At 39.7% G+C, this 20,508-nt stretch overlaps 1 protein-coding gene across 2 annotated transcripts in view; it reads right to left on the bottom strand.

Moving 5' to 3' along the window:
• Positions 1 to 20,508, bottom strand: part of si:ch211-186j3.6 (neural-cadherin) — a 302,735-nt gene that overhangs the window by 225,297 nt on the left and 56,930 nt on the right. Inside the window, exon 1 of one of the 2 annotated variants that reach the window (XM_034874848.1) lies at positions 10,476 to 10,743. The exons of the other annotated variant lie outside the window; for it this stretch is intronic. The gene's annotated coding sequence lies outside the window, so the exon portion shown is untranslated. Of the gene's footprint in view, positions 1 to 10,475; positions 10,744 to 20,508 lie in introns of those variants that run through there. 2 annotated transcript variants of the gene reach the window in all.

Here is a 20,508-nt window from a genome sequence, read left to right as displayed (position 1 = left end):
TATATATATATATATATATATATATATATATATATATATATATATATATAAAATTTCTGCATTTAAACTAGTCCAGCACTATCTTTTGCCGATGTCTCTTACTACCGTTCAAAAGTTTAAAATCAACAATGTTTATTTTAACAGTGATACAAACTGTATAAAACAGACACCAAATGTATAATTACATCCGCCAAGGAGTTATGTTTTTGCATCTTTAGTATCAGCTGATATTCCCTGAGCCAATTCCAACAGTGCTAATGCTGGACTAACCTTCTACATGTATTTCTAATGTGATGTTTAGTAGCTTTGCTAAAGCAACACACCTGTTAATCCCAGCTTGTTGGCAATAACAATTAAAACATGTTCCAATTGTAATTTGCACACATTCTGATGCTAGGTTTCCATTTTAAAGACTGGTGATGTCTCACTTTGTCTCTTTCTGCCTGTTCTAATGTCAGGCTGGTTAAACCATTGCACAGACTTGTGTTCTTCATGTATGAAACATTACGTTTTTGCAAACCTTCATACCAATAAAACATCTATTTAAAACAAGACGCTTACTCACATTTCCTATTCTGACAAGTCTACAAAATAGCCTCTAACACTTCAAATTTGAACTCTTATTATCACCCCAGGCGTCAAGCACAAGTGCATTCTAGCTGATGATGCTGGAGAATTACTTGATCTAAGAAAGTACTAAACAGCAGGCTGAAACTTCTTTCAGAGACCTTTCACATGACTTGTTGGGCACTAATGGAGTGTCAAACCCTCAATTTACAACTGGCCAGGATGTACTCACAGGGGAAACAACAGCGGAAGTGCCCGTTTTGATCACCTAAGACAGTTTATTGAATTACAACTCTCTTAGGGGCCCATGCCCTGAGCTCTGGTTTTCTTAAAATGACTCAGAGACAAAGACACCAAGACCAACCAGTTTGACACAGAAGCTAGGAGAACAGGATAAAAATGTTGCCATCAAAATGTGCATTAAATAAAGAAAGACCTTGTCACTACCCGTTGTAAGGCGAGTGCAGATGTGAGTCGTGCATGCTCAGACGTAAACGGTCTACGACCTGAGGTGTCAAAATGAAATTTGTGATATCCATAAAATAATAAACTTTTGTCATTACAAACAATAACAGATAGACAGACAGTTGTTTTAGCTATCAATGATTGTTTGATCAAAGTGAAGCATGTGTGACTTACAGTACATCTGCACTCAACTCACAGCGGGTGACAGACATTATGGCTCGCAAACAAGCGAAGCATGGCAGTTGTCTGTAAGCTCTCTGGTGTGTCGGAGAGTACCACAATGAACAATGCACTGAACATAAACGCCTATGTTTGAGTGCAAGGCTGCAGACCCTGACGGCATCAGCCCCACGGTCCTGAAGACCGGACAGCTGTCTGCTAATCTTCAGCTTCTCTTTAACCTGAGCTTGCAGAGGGTGCCGCTGCTATTGAAGACATCATGCCTTGTTGTGGTCTCCAAGAAGTCTCCATCTGGCCTAAAGGACTACTGCCCAGTTGCTATCACATCCCATGTGATCAACCTCATCTCTATTTCCTGGCTCATTGGCACCTGGATGGTGGTGGCAGCACTGTGTCAGGGCTTGACATTAACTTTTTGAGGAACTTCTCCTTAGGACAAGCACACATACGTCCCTTGTCCATGCAAAAATGTCACTTGTCCGGGTAAAGAATTATAATTTTATAATTTTTTGTGCGTGTTTTGCTAATGCAGAATTCAAACAAACTGTTGAAAGCATCCAAACACTATCAACATTAATACAATTCAGTTGAAACAAATGTGTCCCAAGAATAGATTTCCCCTTCAACAAGAAAACAGGATGTCCAGACTCCATGATATAAAGTACTTTACTTAGTAAAATACTTTGCACGCTGGTGTGCAGTGTCTCACCAGAGGTAGTGGTAACTTGAACTTATACTATATCTAGAATAAGTTTTTCTTTTTTTCTTTTTCTACAATTACACTTTCTTCCCGGCAGAGGCTGATTTACCAAGGGATCCTTTAAAAGGTGTAGCTACTTTACAGTTGATTAACTGATATTTAATCCGGCAAGTCGCGGAGCTGAGGTTTTAATAACTGACAGACAAACGAGCAGTAGAGGAGTAACGTTACGATGCCAAAAGCCAGTTGCTAAATGAGTCACATAACTTCATGCTTCATCCACACAAAGCACACTGCTATTGCCACGAGCGACATCTGTATTGGGCTTGTTTTCTGTCAACGATGTGGCGAAGGGGTGACGTTAAGAGGGAGTTAGCAAGCTAACGTTAGCCAACTAACACTAGCTGGCTGGCTTGCTGGTTCCGCAGTGCTTTTATGCTGCATAGCTGACAGAGAATGAGCTGAACAGCGGGCTTGGTCTAAAGTTGGTGGTCCACTGACCTGCTGCTGCTGGGTCTAGCGTTAGTTGTCCGCTGACCCACTGCCGCTGGGTCTAACGTTAGCCCTCTGATGATCCACTGCAGCTGGGTCTAACGTTAGCAGTCCGCTGACCTGCTGCTGCTGTGTCTAACGTTAGCGGCCCACCAACCTGTTGCTAATGAGTCTAACATTAGCCGTCTGCTAATCTACTGCTGCTGGGTCTAAAGTTAGCCGTCCGTTGACCCGCTGCTGCTGGGTCTAACGTAGGCGGCCCGCTAACCCGCTGGGTCTAACGTTAGATATCCGCTGCCCCAGATTGTGGGAAAAAAATATATTTGTTTCTAATCAGTATCATAGACATAATGAGTGGCACATAATGTGAAGTAACATGGCATTTTATTGTGTTTGAGTTTTCACTTGTCCAGTGGGGCAAGAAAAATGTATCTTTCCCTTGCACTACAAAAAAAATCCACTTTTCCCGGACAAGCGGACAAGCCTTAATGTCAAGCCCTGCTGTGTTCACACATTTTTTGATTTCTCCAGTGCATTCCACACCATCCACCTACTGCTACTAGGTGAGAAGCTACAGCTGTTGGGTGTCAGTGCGTCCACGGTATCCCGGATCACTGGCCAGCTGACAGACAGACCACAGGCTGACCATGTGGACCATGTTCTGTCTGATGTGGTGGTGAGTGGTGTGGGGGCCCCAGAGGGGACTGTCCTGTCTCCTTATCTGTTCACCTTATACACCACAGACTTCCAGTCCAACTCAGAGTCAAGTTATCTGATGACTCTGCAGTAGCTGAATGTATAAAGGATGGACAGGAGGGAGAGTAGAGATCACTGGTGGACTACTTTGTGGAGTGGACTGGTAAGAATTAACTACTGCTAAAAGTGGATAAGACCACAGAGGTGTGGTAAGTGACTTCAGAAGAAATGGAACAGCTTTGCAGGCCCTTTGAATTCTGGGTGGAGATGTGGATATGGTTGAGGACTACAGATACCTGGGAATTAACATCGACAAAGGGCTGAACTGGAAGACCAAGAAGGTGATGAGTAGACTCTACTCATATTTATCTATTTAATCAGGATAAAGATGTAACATGTCAGACCGTCAGTGGGCGCCTGCCTCTGCTCCCACTTCCTCTAGAAGAAAGAATAAGAAATAATAAAGAAAAACATATTTTTGAAATTAATGTCAAAGACTTAATTTTAAAAAAAACTTGGAAAATTCAATCTTTTAAAGGACACAAATTTTCTTTGTGAATGAAGAATGTTTCATAAATAATTAAATGTTCTTCCTTAAAATATACAGGGGGCATAAGTATACACCCACCCTATGTTAAATTCCCATAGAGGCAGGCACATTTTTATTTGTTATTTGTTTATATGTTATTTAATTGATTTAGGATACTATGCATCCTGATAAAGCTCCCTTGGCCTTTGGAATTAAACTAAACCCATATCATCACATACCCTTCACCATACATAGAGATTGGCTGAGAATGGGCAATATTGTTAATGCCCCAGTTTTATATTTGTAATCCTCTTAGTTTAAAGAGATAGTTTTCATCTACAGATTGTAATCCTCTTAGTCCAAAGAGATAGTTGTTATCTACACATTTTATACATTCTCATGTCCCTCTTAAACAATGCCATAGAAAAACTCTGTCTGGGGTCTAAAGCCATTTTTCCAAAACTTTATGTTGCCTGATTTCCTATATCAGGCAACACACACATATATATATATATATATATATATATATATATATATATATATATATATATATATATATATATATATATATATATATATATATATATATATATATATGCTGCAGGAGTGTCAGATGAATGAGTAAATATATTTCAATTTGACCAAATGGCCTTAGTGCATTCGAAAAATAATATGCCAGGTATATCACACTTGATACCATGTAGTCTCTTTTTAAAAAATAATTTGAAAATGTGATTGACAGTTTTCAGGGCATAAAACCAATGATCTGTTGATCTGTTTTGACTTGTCTAACATCGGTATAGAGATCAGTACTGAAAAGAAAGATTTAAACTGGAATTAGAAGCAAATTGTGAATTTACAATTGTGACACAACCAGTAATAGAGAGTTTATATTCCCCACTTTTATGAGAATTATGATTCATATCTTTACTGCCTTGTTAATTATTAAAACTGTTTGCATAAGAATAATATTATAATGAATACTCTAAACAAGATACCATGGAGCCATTGACTGTCCTTGTAAAAGAAGCAGGATGCTTCTGAGGGCGGAGGAGATTCCAGCCTGACCAGACAGAACATCAACATTGACTCATTATGACTATAGATTTTGTATCACATTTCACGTTGTATTACAAAAGCTGTTGTAAGAGAGCGTTTCAATTATCATTTTCTGCACTATTCTGTAGTACCTACACTGACTCATTGTTCGCAAGTAAAAATGAACTTTGAGCATAACCAGTGGTCTCTGTCCATGTATTTATAATGTAAGTATCCTAACATCCACAAGCAGGGGGAAGGATAGATTTAGATAATAATAATAAAATTATAAAAATGATGCAAGGTTAGTTAAAGATGTGCTGTATTAAAAACGCAGTGGACACTGGACCCGGGATGGAAAACACAGACCGTTTGTGCTTAGGAACCCCTTCACACTAGGGCTGTAAGCAACCAATGAAAATCTTGGTCGACTGAAGTCCTGGAATTTAGTGCAATAGGGACAGCCAGCTTGGTGGAACCACACACACACACACACACACACACACACACACACACACACACACACACACACACACACACACACACACACACACACACACACACACACACACACACACACACACACACCTCTTTTGGTTCAGGCATGCCGGCATAATGAAAAAAAAAAGAAGAAAAAAAATCATACCGGGGCAGCATTATTCCTTTTGGCCATAAAAGCACAAACCTGACCGTTGCTTCAATATGACCAATCCCGAGTCAATCACAGTTGTCAATCATGATGCTTCAACTCATTTTTATAGCATCAACAAATAACAAAATCAAACTGATCAGAAATATTAACACTTGAACAAAGTCTCCTGGTTTAACGTAATGAGCCTCAATGATGAATTGCAAGTTACAAGACACAATGGGTGTAAGAACTGAAAGCGCAAGCTAGAAAACCCTGTTCCGTTCTGCTTAACAGCTCAGTTGCTGTCCAACAGACAATCCACATGATTGGGCAAGACGCAGCTGGGTGGACAGATTGCTGTCCGTCAGATCAAGTAGACTGCAGTGGCTCTCTGCTTGCATTCACGATATCAGAAATATGGAAGGTTAAGGGTGGGATGTTTAAGTGCATGCAATTTTGCCCATTGAGTAAGAACTATAGGAGACAATATTCCAGAGTGATAGAGATAATTCCGGTTCTAGACCCTGTACACCCCTCCCACCCACTTATTATATTGTTGAGGGATCTTTTCAACAACTTAGGATAATAAAAAAGGACCCCAACGCTAACATCAGAGCTACCCTAAGCTTTTACTTGGGATGTTTGAACCCAAAACAGTATGTTTGCAAGGACCTGTGTCAGAGAATGTCCACAGGTATGTAGTTAGTTGGGGAGTTCTTGACCCGGAATAGGGGTTATACCATAGCCTGGAGTTGGATGCAAGTCCATTTTTGGCAGTAAAGACATGGAAGTTTTGGCTTTTTGAAGTAGACTTATGATACACAGTAAGAGTCAACATTACAAGGATCAAATGAAGATGTGAGCAAGTGCAATAGTCACACTGGAGGACGTGAGATGTAAATACTAAAACCTTTTGGCTGCTTGATACAAAAGGAAATCTTGCACGGTTCTCATATTCAATGATGCGAGCTGACCCTTCCCATTTAAGACAGGACATGTCCCTATTATTTTTTTGCATGGATTTTGCAGAAAATAAACAGTCAGTTTTTTCCAATAGCGCTCGCAGCCCTAGACATTACCTACTGTAGTGTGTCGACACAGAAGTGAGTGTGCATTGATTGTCTAACCTACACTGTGACAGAGTTTGATTTTGACAAATAGGAAAGGACTCAGTTAACAGCTGATGAATTAAACACATCCTCCTCCTCCTCTTACTCCTCAGCTCTCCTCCGGTGACCCCAATCAGCAACTTTCAAACTCTTGGCTACCTCATTTCTCTAGCTCTCTCTCCCTCTCTCACTCTCTCACTTTCTCTCGCTATTGTGCTGACAGTACTGAAGGCATAATGTGGAACTCCTCAGTTCACTCTCATTTAGCGTTAACATGCAGCACAAAGTATTCCAGTCTTTTAGTCTCTGAAGAAGAGTCTCAATATACCTGACAACACAACAATGTGTGTGTGTGTGTGTGTGTGTGTGTGTGTGTGTGTGTGTGTGTGTGTGTGTGTGTGTGTGTGTGTGTCTGTGTGTCTGTGTGGTCTTTGGTCTATACACACATATTTGAAAAAGGGAGAGAAATGATATAAAAAAAAGAGACAGGAAAGAAAAAGAAAACAATATATAACTATATATTTGTAGAGAGAGAGAGAGAGAGAGAGAGAGAGAGAGAGAGAGAGAAAAAGTCAGGGGAAAGAAAGCCTCATGGAGTGATGAAGGAACAGCAAAGAAGGCCAGTTAATTAAATGTCCTCTGTGAGGATTACAAAGGGCTATTTGGCCCTCACTGGTAACTGTTCCATCCTTAATCTGTTTAAATGGAAAGCTGCCGGTGTCTTAGTAACTTTTCATATTTTTACAAGGAAAAGCCAATTAAACCAAGGGATGAAGAGAGAGAGAGAGAGAACAAACGAGAGAGAAAGAAAGAGAGGAAATCAAGCTTTAGTTCTTACACTAATTGCAAATGATACAAATGGTTAGCCAATAATTTCACTGCTTATTCTTCCAGCCCAGCTACTCATAATTGAAAATCCTCACACTGCCAATATTGTACTCAAACAAATACACACACAAATTGGCATACACTTAGGCTACACATTCACAGAAATGATTCAAAGCGGTGGCAAGGCTGGGCAATATCAAAAGAAATCAATACCACCATTAATTGTTACAGTTACATCAGTAACAATAAATGAACTACACCAATCAATAAAGAATAAGCAATGGATCACACTAGTTATTTAATAAAAGAAAGGTATCACCCGACTCTGTGGTTAGCCTCTGCTATATGGAGCGGTTTAGCACTTAGCCCTGATAATCCCACAGCTACAGACAAAGTTAATTACTGGCGCAGGGTTCAGCAATCTAAGGCAGGCGTGCCACCATTGACACCATAGACTGTTGATATTAATGGACAAAGCATGTGTGACTAGCAGATCTGCTATCGTCTATAGAAGTCGAGTTTGCCGTTACGGGCGCAGTCATCCTGATTGTGATTTTAAAATCAAGGAGACCATAATTAAAAAATGTAACATTATTCTGTGTTGCAGAAAACTCAAAACTAGCGATTGAGACTAAACTCATTTTGAAACAATTTACTGAGGTAATAAATCAAGTGAGAAGTGGGCCACTTTATCACAGACTTCTACAGAAACCAACCTTCTTGCGCAACCGCTCACGTTGTTGGAATTAAGATAGAGAGCAGGTTTAAGGCACTTCCTCATTTGTAGCACTTTGCTGAACTTCGGATGCTCTGTCCTTTAACATTAACAGTCTATGATTGACACGTGACAACTCAACCATTGACAAACTAGCAAAAGTTTGCAAGAGAGTTGTTGGAAATGTTCCAATATGTATGCCAAATGATCTCTTTCCCAGCCATTTATAGGAAAACTTCATAGTACAAAAGGTTGACGACCCCTGTTAGCATGTGAAAAAAATTGAAGCATTTAGCAGTTTACTGGCGGACCAAATAGGAATAAAAGTAAGGTGACTATTAGACTCATGTTGAAAAGACAGGAACACAGCTCCAAATGAAGTAAAAATATATTGGGTCATTCTCACATCTCACATACGGCCATAAAACATTCAAATCAAGCAAACCAAAAATCAAAAGCAATCAAATGTAGGTTAAGCCTTGTGTTGTCTTCCCATCAACCATGAAAAAAAACGTTTTGGTCACTTTTTTTCAACAATGTTATCAGTTTTTACGAACTTTTTGTCAATTTTTCAGCGTTGTTGGTGCTTTTTTTATGTTTACGTTTTTTTAATAACAATCTTTCTTTTCACGTGACAACAGATGGCTGCGTCTGAAACATGTTCTGGTCAAATTGTACGACACGGGTGTGTTTCAGATGACTGAAGATAATGAATAGTTGAAATTGAAGTGAAGAATTAATAATTTGAGTTTATGCTCAAACTCATAACATGCACTGAAGTATATGCCCACGCGTATACTGATTCATTTCTCAGTAAAAGCTCATCTTCATATGCACATTTAGCCAAGTTATCAAACATACTGACATGATTCAAATGAGGTCGGTCAGAGATTCAACACGGCTGTATCAAAACATTTTCCGCTGAATGCACACAGAGAGCTAGTGTTAGCCTTCCAAAGCCAATAATTGATAAATCCCTTCATGAGATTACTCTGCTTACCGTGTGGATCTAAGACAACTGTGATACCAGTTATTGTTAACAACCTCCACTCTGTTAATTCCAATTAGAAGCCATTAGTCTTGAAACCCCAGGTGACGCAGACCTTACAGCACAAGAGGAAGACAATGCGTCCCCTATTTAACAACCTACAAATTACTGAATCCTTTAATTAACTAAGAACAGTCTAATTCAGGTCAACATGCGTGTGTGTGTGTGCATGTGAATTCAATTTACAGTTCAGCTGAGGAAATCTCTATGATCTCTGGCTTTCCTAAATCCTATTAAGGTGTGCTGGGATTCAGTAGGGATCACAACTGTCTGTCTCCTTTAAAAATGGGAAAGTTAATGCAGAATTCTTTTGGTTAACAATTAAAAAACAACAGTAATTCACACAGTGCCGAGTGCTCAGAGGGAGGCTGGCTGATGCAGTCGCCATTAGTCTCAAACAGGGAGCTCACGCCTCACATTATCCCGGTCATTTTCTTAAGAGTGAACGTCAACTAACAGGGAAAGTCTTAACTCTAGCCCCAAACCAAAGCTGTTGGTTTTCTAACCCCAAACTAGAGTTTTCTTCCTTGCCTAACAAAACCTTAGGTATCTTGTTTATACAGGTCCTGAACATTTTTAACTGTAAAAATGTACCCAGGCCAACACATTTCTGCAAACAACACGTATGGCCAGTGTCTGCCAATGAGCCATTTGAACACAATGACTTTGGCTAAACAATACAGTAAAACAAAATTAAACCATAATCAAAGAAATGTGATGCTGATAGTTAGAAAAAATGAAATTGGACTTTATTACCACGCACCTGTGATGACAGTACAACTCCACTACAAGAGATTCCCACCGACTATATATGAAAAAGCTTTTAAATAGAGCTGAAATCTCTAATCTCTTTTTTGTATGTCTCTGTGTATGCGTGTGTTTTTATGTCTGTTTGTTGTTTATATTATATTCATTAGAGGTTTCTACCACACCCTCACATCACCTATATTTTTATGTTTCTTTATTGTATTTCTTTTTTTTTAATTCTGTGAAAAGAAATTTATTAAACTATTGCCATGTTTCTTATGCCGGCAAAACCGTGGATCTTAAATGTTTTGTTTTTTTAGTTCATATAAGCTTCCAAACAACTTCAGTTACAGTAGTTTAGCATTATGGATTTATAAAATTATAATAAATATAAAAAATAAACTCTTGCCATAATAGCCAAGTTAGACAGAGCCTGACTATGCTGTGTCTTGTGTATGAATGCACCCTGTACGTTACTGTTGCTAAGTTGTTTTCAGCAGATTTGACTACATTTCAGTAACGTTATTATGCAATAACTTATTAATTAAAACAATATTTCTGGCCATTCTCTGTATGTCACGTTAGAATGACACGTATGTAAAGCTAATATGCGTACAACGAAATATGCACAACACTCTGCTAGCTTGCAAGCAACAAAACCCAGTAGCTAGGTAACATTTGACTATTTAACAGCCCCAGTCAACAGCATGATAATGGTAATGGACGGTACCTTTAGCCGGCGGGCCCTCCTTGCCAGAAAACGTTAGCTAGCTTAAAGCTAACTTGTTAAAGCTAGCTGCTCGACATTACATTTACCCTCCCTCGCTGATGATGTAAGTTCAGAACTTCTTGGTCCAAATGTTTCTCCCCCTTTTCCGTTTTTTTTCTCCTTTTTTTTTTGTTACTTTCCTTTGCTTAAAAGACTGCGACATTTTTTACAGTACTCTCTTTTTCAGACAGTTTCACTTCACTACCGTTAACTGCACGCACATGCTGGTCTGGACACGCGACTCCTTCTCGGGGTGTGTTCGATTTCAGTAACCATGCGTCCCCACCAGGTTAAATCAACAACTAGCTAGCTAACTAGAGTTGGGTTCTAACGTACCCAACTCTCTCTATCTTTATCTGTCTCTGTCTGTCTCTTTCTCTCACCTCCAACCAGTCGAAGCAGAGCCCCCCCACTCTGAGACATGGTTCTGCTCGAGGTTTCTGCCTCTTTTAAGAAAGTTTTTCCTATCGTCAGTCGCCCCGTGCTCGCTCTTGGTGGGAGTTGGGGGGGTTCTGTAAATAACATCACAGAGTGCGGTCTAGACATGCTCTTTTATGAAAAGCGCAATACAATAACTGTGATTTGGTGCTATATAAATAAGATTGAATTGAAATTGAACTTGGACATGCTGTACTTTCTTTTAATATGGAACAGAAATGTGATTTACAGTTTCACATCTAGCTGAGGAGAAGGAATGCAACTTTTCGGCAATACAAGGAGCTCATATTTTGGCTTTTTGTTTTCTTATGCTTAGTTAAATAAGTATCTACTACCTACTGTACTGGATTAGACTATTTCATAATTTAGCCAATAATCTGATAGCTGTTAAAACAAAAAGCTCATGAAGATTGTGTCTTCAAACAACACTTTTCTAAAACATTAAAACATAATAAAGCCTTTAAGGCTTTTATTTTTTTCACAAACAATTTGGCTGCTGTTGATTTTGTTTGCATATCTATGAAATGACATGACAATAGTGAACAATGCTTGGTGTAGGCTATTTTCCCATGAGGAGATGTGATAAAATACTTAGTTTTCCTTACAAAAAAGTCAAATATCTTCAGTTTCTATTTGTTTCCCCACATCTGTGAAGATGGAGCTTTCACAAATTTGACATTTTTTCCTGAAACATGACTTAAACAATGCAAAACATTTGGTTTATTGAACAATTGACTCACCATTGCAGGTCTAGTGTATTGAATGACAATTTCATATTTTTTATCCTGAATTACAAGAGCTGGGGAAATCACAATATTGCATGGACCTCTGATAACCACCATCACAGAGGTAATAACCCATCCACCCATCTATGTGGTTCACATGGTGCAGTTGTAGACTTTTTGAACAGGAATAGGATATTTCATATTATACGAGCTGGATACTTTTTCCACATTCTTTCTTTCTTTGGTTCTCCTGTCAAGTTCTGTATGCTATTTATACAAAATGGGAATTAATTGTTTCATCTTTCATCTGCCCTCTGTTCCAGCAGTTGCAGAATGCAAGTCGAGGGGGCTGCAAGTCTCCGAGATAATGAGAGATAAAACCATGAGGGATCTGGCAACCCGCTTGTTCGGCTCACCGGGAATGGCAGTTTCAAGCCAGCATGCTCTATGGAAATATGAACTCCAGTCCAAAACCTTAAGGCTGGCTTAGTTCCGTCTGTGAGAAAATAAATGAAATGAGAGAGCAGAGGGAAGAAAGAAATGTGAAAGACAAAACAGGGAGGGAGAGTGAGAAGAAAGATAAGAAAGAGAGCCAATGACGTGAGGTTATGTGTGCGTGCATGTTAAAGCTGCCATCACGCTGACTTTCCCTGGGCCGTCTCTGTTTCCAGTAACATATTGGGGGACGGTAAAAAACACACACACACACACACACAAACACACACAAACACATAATTGGGGAAAGAGAATACAAAGAATACAGTCTTAATTCCTTTTCAAGTTATAGAAAAAGCAATAATTATGGGGTGGTGAGGCTTTAATAAGATAAATGTTTGACAGTGTGCGTTGGCTGGAGTGAAGTACACCACAAACAGATACCTCTAGCCGTTAAAAGAGGGGCAGGTGGGGGTGCCAGTTGGAGAGAAACGGCACTCTGTACTCTTCCGCAGCACCATAATGCCAACAAACAGCACAGCATGAAAGCGGCTAAACGGATTATTAACCGGATTATTAACGAGCAGGCGTGAGAGGATTAGCCGTGTTGCTTTGAAGTCAATCTGAGGAAGGAGAAATTGACTTGGAACACACTACCTACTCTCATTCTCTTTTCATTTTCCATGCACTTTCTACCCTTTTTTTCTACATGTTTTTTTACTAAATGAAAGCGGGAGAAATCTGTTTACTGTGTGACTTGTTGAGACAAACTATCTCACCTACGCTGTAATCATTTTCAGAATTACTTAAGCAGATTTCGTATCTTAATTAAACTTCTCTCAATCATGCCACTTCAATCAGAAGGCAAGACTGTTCAAATCAAGAAACTATCATTGAACCTCAAGAACAGTTCAGAGTGAATAACACCCTCATCATTCATTGATTAGGAACGTTTAGATGTTAGTCCTTTGTGAACAGATCGATGTGCAACAATATCATAAAGAATGGGAAGAGATACTATACTGGCCCAGAAATTGTATTATTAGGAATTGTACTATGGTATAAACATCTCCACCACTGGGCGGTGTTGCTTTTGAAGGCTTCATTTTGTTTTTCCTTTGAACTTAAGCTTCAGTTCACCATAATGACAGTAGTGTGTCTTTTTACATCAGTGAAACACACCTTTCAGTATAAATGAAAACATGGAATATAACCTCAGAAAACAACGTTAAGAGTTTTCTTAGGGAGAATTCCTTTGGCAAAGAGTAGTTCAAATGAAAACTACTGTTTTATCATTGACTGATACAGCTGTGGATTATCATAATTGATGATGTTACACTTTTCTTTCAGGTGCAGCGAGAAAATTCCACAGGTGTCCGTCACCTTCCTCTTCTGAGGACTATGGTTACCTGGTCCTCAGATCTCTGCAGGGTAAATCCAGACAGCTAGCTAGACTATCTGTCCAATCTGAGAACTATGGTTACCTGGTCCTCAGATCTCTGCAGGGTAAATCCAGACAGCTAGCTAGACTATCTGTCCAATCTGAGGACTATGGTTACCTGGTCCTCAGGTCTCTGCAGGGTAAATCCAGACAGCTAGCTAGACTATCTGTCCAATCTGAGGACTATGGTTACCTGGTCCTCAGATCTCTGCAGGGTAAATCCAGACAGCTAGCTAAACTATCCGTCCAATCTGAGTTTTTGAATGTTCACAAAACAAACTTCCTTCCCGAGGCTATTTTGCAGAGGCACCGTGGCTCCGTCCGGCGCTTAGTGCCACCCAAGACGACTGTGATGGGTTTAAAGAAACATCAATAAACCAGAGCCTGTTTTTCTCCCATCCCAGAATGCTGTGTTGACTGGCCAGACCCTCCTTCGCGTCGCCGTGGTTATTGGTCTGGCAACGCGAGAATACGTGACAATCGGTCACATGACAGTTAAATGTAGTTGCATTGCAGTTACATTTTGCCAAGAAAATGTGACTGTGAGCCGGTTACAGGAAACCAGGATGTTCCAGTTCTTTCTGTCGTCGTTGCTATTACGTTTAGCCGACAGAAGGTGACCGCCGTGCGGGGATGACAGTTTGGATAAGCCACCAAATCAACATAAGAACACCTGTCACCTTACATAGTAATACCCAGACACTAACAGCTGTTTCCTGGGTAAAAGTCCTTTGTTTTCCAGTTAACTTTTCCCTAACATAAACTCCGCTTCTGGGCTTAAAATCGCCGTGTTTTCATGACCCACACATCCACACAGACCTCCACCCTCCGCGACTCTTAAACAGTGGTATTCAATGTGGTGCATCCAGGAATAAATACGTACAGGAATACATACCAATCACAGTGCAATACTTTTTGTAGCTAAATGTACCAATGGTTCATGAAAACCAGAGCATGTCATCTGTTTTAAGATCAGCTTTAAGTAAGTACCCATGCCACATTTAGAGCACTTTTATGTTCTACAATCATCCCACTGATGAGTTATACAGTCACAAGTAGCTCTTACTTCTTTCTCTCTGTTCAGGGTGAAGGTATATGAGAATGTAATCCTCCCTAATCAGCATGTTTTTTTTTTAATTTACAGCAGAGCCATGTTAATTAGAGACATCGTTTTTTATTTACTACATTCTTTACAAAGAGCTGTTCTCATTACTCCGCAATTGACACTAATCAGCACTCGGATGTTTCCCGAGCGTGCCTTTGCAGTGTGCGCTCCGGCAACAACCTCCAGTGTTTGTAGGTCATCCTAATCACCCCCCCGCTTTCACACTCCGGGGCCCTGTGTTGAGCATATCTGTCCAACGGTAGCATGCCACCCAGGATGCAAAAGGTATATGAGGTTACCAGGGTCAGTGCTTGCCATCCCACATTTAAAATAACTCACTGCATGAGAAAAACATCTCACCCAGTCACGCATAAACCTGTGGTCTACAGACAAACAAATACTCGGGAACACTTTACTTAAATTGGTCCTCATTAATCATCGGTGCAAGATCATTTGTTATGATTGAAGCGAGATGTAACAGACAAAAAGTTCAGTAAATATTTTATGGCGAACCTGCATAGTTAATCCAATTACATTGAAATGAATGTAAATGCTTGTTTGATTATATTACACAAAGTTTATCTGGGCTTCTAATGAATATTTAATCTGTTTGCAGGGCAGGTTATCATTACATCATGTGGTATCCTTGAAAAAATAGACATTGTGCAGTACAAAAAAAAACTTTCGACTCAGTATACATCACAATGCACATCAAATACATATCGGTTTAAACCAATAAAAATACACCTTTAAACTTATACATTAGCCAAGTAGCTAACTCTTCATTTTAACCAATAACTGTTTTGACACAGGCCAAACAAAGAAAGAAAAGAAGTAAAACACATTTTCACCTTCTGGTAGAGACTAGTTGAAAATATTTTAACTGATTTTAACATGACATTTTACAACTTTTACCCAATGGATTTCTTACATTTAGGACAATACTATTTTATAATTCATGCTTTCTGAAAGGCTTGTTCATTTTATTATATTTGCCAAAAAGCAATCTGAACATTGGATTAAGCCGGGTTCAAAGCTCTTGTTCCATTTAGTCCAAGGTTTTTACCACAGACAGTAAAAGAAATTAACAAAACGACGGCGTAGAACTCCAAAGGAGATGAGTGAAGGCTGTTAGAAGAACTTTTCTGGTGATGGCTGATCGTTAATGCGCTGCCTTCCACTGAGCTTGACGACGTAGATGTAACGTAAGCAACCTGTCTGAAGGTTGCAAGTCTCCTGGTAGCTGTGCAATAGAAATCTCAATCATTCCCAATCAGCAGAGACTGAGAGCGCATGTATTTGTTAGAAGATAACATAGGCACAGGCTAATTATTGCTAACTAAAATGCTAGTAAACATTAACAATTAAACTTAAACAGCTTATGTAAGTCAAAACTGCCTGCAAGCTTCTAATGTACTGTACAGTAATTTGTCTGTTGTGCGACCGAAAGTTGCATGGTTTTGACACAATCGTTAGCCTATTTCTATAAAAAAAAAACTCTGCTACGTAGCCATAACATGAGATAGAAGGTAATGGAGCATTTCATACATTGTTTCATTAGAAATAAACAATGGAAAAATGGAGTCTTTAAATGTTTCAGATGTACAGTTAATTGATATCAAAGAGGCGCTAAAATGAATGGCAATCAATGGTGGGTGATGGCTTGTAAGCAACAAAATGGCTCCGTAGGAAGAACGCTTTGCGGAGGCTGGCTTACCCCCTTGGTTTTTCACAGAGGGAATTTTTGACATCTCTTTCTATCACTCCAAAAATTTAAAAAACAAAAAAACAGCCATAAAAGAACTTTTCTGTGCAGCTGATTTTGCCGGGGCTTCAGCCCTGAATGTCGTGAGTGTAGCCCAGAATGTATTTTGAAAATGTGACAGATGAAAGAGACCTGTGCATCGCTTTCGTGTCCACTCTCTCTGTAGAAATAGAGATGAGCAGCTCGGCTTCTGTGGTCTGTGCGACTTCAGGTTTATAATGGACGCCTCTGCTGGTTTGGTTTTCCACCTTTGATGTAGAGGTGCATACAGCCACTTCCCTGAACTTTGTCTCATTCAGAGACTAGTCTCAAACGGGGCTATGAGTTGGTCAGAAGGTCTGAGATCTACCATCAGCAGAGCAATCACGTAGGCGAATGCACAGCAGATTATGGTGCAGCCAAATATAGTGACTGTATTCTTGTATTAGCCTATTATGAATATATATTTCTCACAATATCACTACAACTCCAAATCACAGAGAACACAAACATGTTTTGAATGTGCACAAAGGTATGAACATGAACAGAAATCTTGCTCAAATCCATCTGAAATATTCCAGTTCAGGGGTTTATTAATACATTGAAATGAACTGATGTACCATTGAGATGAATAATTGTCATATGCACATTTAAGGAGGTTACATCCCCAACAAAAGATGCAAAAGAAGAGGGAAGAGTAAATGATGCATAGGCTACATGTGTGCTGACTGAGATAAAATGAGAAAAGTTGATCTACAAGAGACTAAAATGTAAATGCAGCTATGTATGTGAACAAACCCCTCCTAAAAAACCTAGATATTATTTCTAGATAGGAATAAAACTGGAAGGTTGGGTGTGTGAAAGTGCTACTGAAGTGGAGATTTCTGCCTCAGAGTATGAGAAAAAAAGCCTTAGAAGTTAATGATTTGAACATTTCATACACGTCAGCTGCATAGGGTAAAACATTATGTAACTAATAGATATTAGTATGAAACGTCCCCAGTCAATTTCTTACATCAAGAAAAGTGTTTTTGGTGTAATGATAACACATCTGGATGTTTTCGTTCCACTAGTCTGTAAAGAAGACATCCAAAATCTCAAAATTGCATAAAAAACTATATTTTTGCCGGTTGTGTCTCAGCTTAAGTCCCTCATTTTGTTTTTCTGAATCCGCCTCCTACTGTGAGAGACCGGGTCCTTCATGAACATAAACTGTTCTACCACATGAGAGTTTTCTGTATTTGGGATTTTCTTTCTGTACTCCTCTAACTGTCTATAATTATAATTGGGCAGGGTTTAGTTGAGAATAAAGTGATGTCACATATTTCTGTGCACCATTGGGATTTAGTGATTTTTTAATTAAAATGGGATGGCAGTTGGTGGGTTGTTGGTTATGTTGCCAAGCCACTGTCGATCAAACCACACACAGAAGAAAAAGAAGAAGAAGAAGAGGAAGAAGAGGAGTAAAGGAGTTGTTTTTTTGACTCATTAAAAATAGTAACTGAGTTGAATGCTCATTTAATAAAGACATGCGTTTATACAAAAATCTTATTTCTATAGAAATGAGACCAAAACATTTTTCATACCTGAATATGTCCAGCTCATTTTCTAGTTTACAAGTATACTAAAATGAGTATGAAGAGGTTAACCACTTTCATGCAACTTCTCCCTGCAGTGTATGCATGGCTGAGGCTAACATTCATTATATCAATGAAGTCCCCGTTTTCAGTGCCTGGAGAAGGGGAATCTTTGTTTACCCTAATTGGTCAATATTGACTTATAATGGATCCATGTGAAGTAATGGTTTAGAGAATGATTTCATTGTTCATTGCACACATGTAACACACTGTAGAGACATCTAAAAAGATTTGCTACTTCAATGTATTCTCAAACATGAGTAGTCGACTGCTGACAGACATTAAAGCACTCAACTATTGTGTCAACCTGGCACATCTGAAAGTGGATAACCGAGATTTAAGTCCACTTCAGCTTAGCTCACCCTGCTGTGATCCAAGATTAGCCACCTTGCAGAGTTAAGACTATTTTAGAATTTAACCCACCTAACCCTAGGCTAACCAGCAGTGAAAGGGGGGGGGGTTGTTTATCAGTCGTAAGCCACCCAGAAAAAATGTGCTGTGAATTTGCAATGTGACTGATGCTGACGTGGTGAAGCCCCCTCAAAACATTGTATCCTCTTCTACCGATGCTGACTCCCATCACCAGCGTGCTATGATCCAACTCCCGCCTCCAGCTTTGACAACCTCACCAAGGCTCGAGGGATCTATGTCTCCATTCCCACAGTCTCTGGCTAGAATAGATATGCTGTGTCATAGCATCACCATCACTCAAATCGTGCCTTTTTTTATATCATAAACATCATCTACATCCATGTCAGTGGGTCTCTCCATCTGTATGGTTTGGAGCGATTGCATGTTACGCTCGTCTGCGTAGAGTGATGAGAAATGGCAAGTTGTCAGACCGACAATCCGCTGTGGGCGAGGAGTGTCTGTCATTACAGAGGAACCCAGTTGTTTAGTGTGTGTGTTTGCGTGTTTGTGTGTGTGTGTGTCTCTTGCAGGCCAGGGAATGCATGTTAGTATGAGAGTATGTGAGTGTTTGTACATTCAAGTACATGTAAGGACAACAGGGATTTAGTTTTATCCAATAAAGCTCAAGTGCAAACTATAACCACTGGCACAGCTTGCTTCCTCCAACACAGTCAGACGCACACACAAAGCAAAGTGGAGTAACGCAGCTGGCGTACACAAACATGTTTATCTAGCCATCACATCCATATGTCTGATTGCAATACACTTAAATACAAAGCCAGCAACAACCTCGGTGTTGTCTGCCTTGGTGATGCTTTTTTCTACTCCTGCTTTTGTGAGGCAATTCAATTTATTTACTTTGTACTTATGCACTCATATACTTTTTGGACCCGCAGTGGTGTCCATAGGTTTTGTATTTGTCTGTCATTTTTCTTGTCTGTCTCTTTTCTGGTTATCTCTAGAGAGGCTACACTGAGAATGTGTATTTGTAATTGATGATCAGTTGAATAACACGCTGCAAAGTGCAAGATATCTGAGTAAAATGTAATTTAAGTGAAAGTTCTTTTACTATTAAATTAATACCATAACAAAACAATGAAGATATATAGCAAGGTATTAGGCTAGACAGCAGATGCCATGTACAGTATAATAGCACTGTCAAATGATTGCAACCCTTTTCTGTGATGGAATCCTTTGTGTCCATTTATTAACCTAAAGGCTATAAAGGGCTCAGTGCACAGTTAAATACAAAGCGAGATGATTGGAGCGAGCTGGCCTAGCCGCCCAGCAAGTGCGAGAGACACCGACGAGGGAGGAGTTGAGCGACCAGGGAAATGAGTTACCCTTAGATTTCAGCGGGCACGTCTGCGCTGCGTTCTGCCGGTGCCAGGTCTATTTTTGGATGGCGTGGGGCGTTCAGTGGCTAGTGTAGACGGTCAATTTTCTAAATAAAGTCGCTGGGAAGACACTCAATTGTACTGTATGTCCCATCACTACATTATTTTAACAACTAAAACACAGCCGCTAATCTTTGATCTGTGTTGTTCATAATTGAACTAAATGGAGGTAACCATTCAACTGTGTAGACCAGGGGTCTTCAACAGGGGGTCCACGACCCCTAGGGGGTCCGCGGAGGTACTGCATGGGGGTCGCGAAAGTTTTTCTCCTCACTGTGCCTCGCACGTTTAAAATAAAAACATAAATATATGAACCTGTGTATTATTTGAGTATCTTAGTGTTGAATGCACAATAACAAGGTACATTTACACATGGCACTATAGGACCAGTTTGACATAACACAATTTTTTACAATATATATAATTAGGGGGTCCCCGCTCCATCTCGCCATCAGTTTGGGGGTCCTTGGCCTGGAAAACGTTGAAGACCCCTGGTGTAGACTATACATTTTGAATGGTAGAAGGCCAAATATCCTGGAAAACTGACCAAGACAATGGAATTTGAGAGTAGGGGAGGCAAAATGTTTCACTTCTAAGATGCTCCCGGTGTGGTAGGATGCATGGTGGAATGCGGCACATCCACGGGGGGGGGGGGGGGGGG

This window comes from Etheostoma cragini, chromosome 1 (genome assembly GCF_013103735.1).
Source record: "Etheostoma cragini isolate CJK2018 chromosome 1, CSU_Ecrag_1.0, whole genome shotgun sequence".
Classification (NCBI taxonomy): domain Eukaryota; kingdom Metazoa; phylum Chordata; class Actinopteri; order Perciformes; family Percidae; genus Etheostoma; species Etheostoma cragini.
This window is presented reverse-complemented; position numbering and strand designations above follow the sequence as displayed.